At 31.8% G+C, this 4,556-nt stretch overlaps 1 pseudogene; it reads left to right on the forward strand.

Moving 5' to 3' along the window:
• The first annotated feature begins 518 nt into the window (after window positions 1-518).
• Window positions 519-933, forward strand: LOC149197748 (nucleoside diphosphate kinase 1 pseudogene; annotated as a pseudogene).
• The last annotated feature ends 3,623 nt before the right edge of the window (window positions 934-4,556 follow it).

The raw sequence follows: 4,556 nt of genomic DNA on the forward strand, positions 1-4,556 counted from the left end.
AAGAATAAATAACGAAAATGTTATACAACCAGTAATCCATCCCAACCAAGGAGATCTTCTAACTATCCTATTACTTCCCTTCCGAATAAATGCTAGGGTGTTATCTAAATGGGAATAATTCGATCCATTAGGGTGGAACTTTTAAAAGAGCAGGAAAGGCAAGCAACACATACATTTTTATATGTCACAATCTTGTCTTAATCATTCCAAAACCAACCATAATGCAACCTTGGCATAGTACGCATTTTCCACATTTCACTGCAAAGTAACACATTTTTTATTTTTTGATAGACCACATTCCTTAGACATATGAAAACTCCCCTTCTCTAGGTGTCATTTCATTCTAAGTTCCCACAACATGAGTCATGGATCAGTTCATCAACTTATCTTAGTGAGTATTCTTCGGTATGATTCTTGTAGAATTCGACATTCTAACTGTGTGTCAGCATGAAATGTATCCTTGTCTGTGTCGAGAAACCTAATATTTGCTTTCTATTTGAACTCAGATCATATTCATTATGGAGCATTCCTTCATCATGATCAAGCCCGACAATGTGTAATGTGGATTGGTGGGAGAAAATATATCTAGGTTTGAGGAGGGATTTATTTCAAAAGGTCTCAAGATGGTGGTTGTAGATAGATCATTTGTGGAGAAACACTATGAGGATTTGTCTTCAAAGACCTTTTTTCATGGATTGGTAGATGGTCTGGGAGGGGAAAGGTGTTGTTGCAACTAGTAGGAAAATCATTAGAACTACAAATCCTGTAGCATATGAACCTAGAACTATTAGAGGCGACTTTGTTGTAGAGGTTGGAAAGAACATTATCCATGGCAGTGATGCAGTTCAGAGTGAAAAGAAGGAAATAACACTTTGGTTTCCTGAAAGTGTGGTGGACTGGTAGAGCAACTTGCATTCTTGGGTTTATGATTAAATTAAGATCCAAAATAAAAAGCTTGCGTAACTCGTGGTTGAATTTTATCTGATCTCTAATGCTGTTTGACCTGGATTTTGACTTCAAAAACAAATCTTTAGCATTTCTTCTTGTTATTTAGAGTCTTATCCGAACTTTCCTAAGAATTTAGAAGTTCCTAAAAAATGTGTGTTGGAGGGTTTTCCTTGATCTTGTGAATTTAGCTTTCATATGATTTTCAAATTAAATGGCCAAAGTCGGTGAAAGGGAGTAACTCTTGAAGGTTATTTCTTGTTTAAAGTGTCAGATATTTATCTATAAAAAAATGTACGATCCTTCCTTTTAGGAACATTTTTCAACTAATGACCAGTTTTCCATTTCTTTTACAGAAAACCGGTTTCTTTGCATAGTTGTGTTCGTGGGTACAATCCTTGCACAGTTCCATTCCCTTTAGGATTATTTTTTGGCACATTTGCACCAATTTGCGAGTTTTTTTTTGTAGGCAACCAATTTTTGTGCAAAGGCATGTTGCGAGAATAAGATCAATGATGTAGGTGTGTTTCCCATTTCAAGAAAGTATGATCGCTAATACAAGCAGACCTGTGTTTCGTGAGCTCCCTTTCGTTCATCATTGTCTCTTCCACCAAGCACCTCATTGGTTTTGATAAGTCAAAATCCTAACCTCCACCCCCTTCCAATCCAATCGTTATTTATATAAAAATTTAATATTTATTTTTTTCAAAATTTTAATAAACCTTATAAAGTCTATTTAAAATTTTCAAAAATAATTGAAAGCCAAAATTTCTTTTTAAACCAAAATAAAAAACAATATATACTAGCTTGGTTAAAATAAAACACTAAAAAATATAAAAACTATATAAATTTAATAATTTAAAATTACAATTTTAATTATTTTTATCAACATAATTAAAATAAATTACACCCAAAAAAGACTTTAAAAAGTCCACTATGTTATTCAAAAAAATTCGAACACTTCACTCAAAAGTCCACTATGTTATTCAAAAAAATTCGAACACTTCACTCAAATTTAAACCAGAACTGCTTTCGCATTGAGTTTGAACTCATTTAGAATGATAGGAATGAAATAAATTGAAATAGAAATAGGTGAACACGCGCAATGGCCAAGCGAATCTGCATCCCAGCTCATTGTTACATGCTACACGCTAATCCAAACACCAATCTGTGAAATCAGACACCAAAGGGAAGTTCAACCTCCAAAATTTTGAGTTAAAAGGGAAGACGTACACTGTCTTTTACTAGTGTGGTGGGGGACCGTGGATTGTGTTGAGGGTTAACACCCACATATTTTGTTCAGGATGTTCTACATGTTAGGTTAATCATTTGTTGATGGTTAAGTCTAAATTCAGCTCCATTGTCCAAAAACCTAGATGAATGTCAACATGAAGAAAAAGCTGTACAAAGAATATAATACTAAGACTTCAATACTATTGCAACAAGTACAAAAAAAAAAATCAACATACATATTTGAATTTTTTTATTATTTCATAATGTAAATATATTTTTGAAAATGAAATTTCTTTCTCTAAACTATTGTTGCATTTGAGTCTTTTCCTAGGTTAATACGAATTCTTTAGACAGATGATCAACATTTGAGTTGAATTATATATATATATATATATATATATATATATGAAAAAATTATCCAAATTGTTTTTACCTTCATAAATTAACTTTTAATTGGAAGTGATAATATAGTCTCAATTTTACATTTATTGCCTATCTAATCTATTAATAACTTAAAGTCTCTCAATACTTATAAATATTTTTTTATTGTTTTTTCATAAAAATATAAAATGCCTAAAACTAAACTATTTCTTTACTATCAACATATTTCAAAATAATATAATGTATTCATCAGAAAAAAATGTCCCCTACATTAAAAATCTTTATAGCTCTTTGGTATGCCCTCAAGTCAACATGTCTTTTCATAATTAATTATGTGTTCCTTTAATGTTATATAATATTTTCCTTTCAAACATTTTTACCTACCTTTAATAGCTAGTTTGAATTTATGGTATTAAATATTTTTCTTTCAATCATTTTGACCTACCTTTAATAGCTATCTTGATTTTGTGGGCAATGTGTGTAGGAGTCATATAAAGCCTTGAAATATTAAGGTTGTCAAATGATTCAAGTTAAAGACTTATAAGAATTTGTATATGCATTAGTTATTTAAGAATATACATAACAAACAAAAGTCAATTGATGCTATTTGTGTAAATTTTTGTTAAAATGATTTTAATGCAAAATAGAAATTTTATTGTTTTAACTAAACACTTATTGAATCTTAACTTTATGAATTCAACTATAAAAATCTCCCTACTTAAAAACTTTAACAAATTTATTTGTTTTAATATCCTATAGTAGAAACCTAAATTCAAAAGTTGAAGAAGATCTAAACAATTATAATGTCACTTACAAAATGAAACCTTGCAAATCATAGGTTTTAATAATTAAAAAAAATAAGATCTTTATACATGGCCATGAGGGGAATTTTTATACTCCTCTTATCAATTACTTATTACATAAGAGGTAAGTATTAAGCAGCAATGTTGCATATTAGCCTTGTTTTTTATGTTCGAAGTTCGACATTTCATTAATCAAAGGAAGCATTATAAAAGAGTGTTCTTCTTTGTATTACTCGTCTTCCTATGGGAAACCAAACTAGTAGCACAGGTGTATAATATTGAGGTAACAAAGACTCGCTCAACCAATTTATCAGATAAAAATATGAGATTTCATAAATGCATTTATACAGTCGGTAGGCAATAAACATGTATGTTCTAATGTATAGAACCAAAAAACCTATTACATAGAGACTTCATGGACCAAAAAGAGAGAGGAGACTTTCACTAATTTTCACTTAGTTGAGAGAGGAACCAACTAGCATTTTGGTGGAACATAAGCTTCGTCTGGTAATGAGTTTTTTGGAACCAAGACACCTAAATTCTTGATATCCTTAGTCATAGCAGGAGTTCTATAGTTTTGAAGACCTAAACCACAATCCTTTGAGCCTCTGAATCTAGAGCAACACATCCCTGACCCAAAAATTCTGGTGCCACTAGCCCCCGAGCCACGGAAAATGGTGTTGCAAAAAATTAAATTGCAGACTCAGGATCTCTGAAGAAATAATACTCTATTATATAAGACTTGTAATTTTTGCCTAAGGTGAATAACTCTGAGACACTCACCCTTGCCTATTGGTTCACATTGATTGAAGGAGCATTTGGATGTTAACCAGAGTGGACTAACAATTATAATTGTCATCATCTCTCGATTGGAGTCTTCCATCTGAGGTGATAAAATATCTTTGTGAATTCGATGATGTTGATTATGGTTCCCAGCGAAATGAAAGAAGGAAAAAGATTCTTGGAGAAAAATGAACCTTCAAAGTAAGGTTGGCAAGCCAACTTAAAACCCAAAATTCCCAGAGGGATGTCGAAGGATGTTGAGGATGAAACAAGAGATGTAATGATACACAGAATCACCATGTTTTAGAGAACTAGAAAGTTCCCAAAGACGGGTTAGCGGATGTATGTGCGGTGGCTATGAAGATAATTATCATGGTGTCTAAAAGGAGGCATAGTCAGTGACACAAAGAG

This window comes from Pinus tabuliformis, chromosome 2_2, assembly GCF_031772625.1.
Source record: "Pinus tabuliformis cultivar Carrire ecotype Pingquan chromosome 2_2, CPIR1, whole genome shotgun sequence".
In the NCBI taxonomy this organism is placed as follows: domain Eukaryota; kingdom Viridiplantae; phylum Streptophyta; class Pinopsida; order Pinales; family Pinaceae; genus Pinus; species Pinus tabuliformis.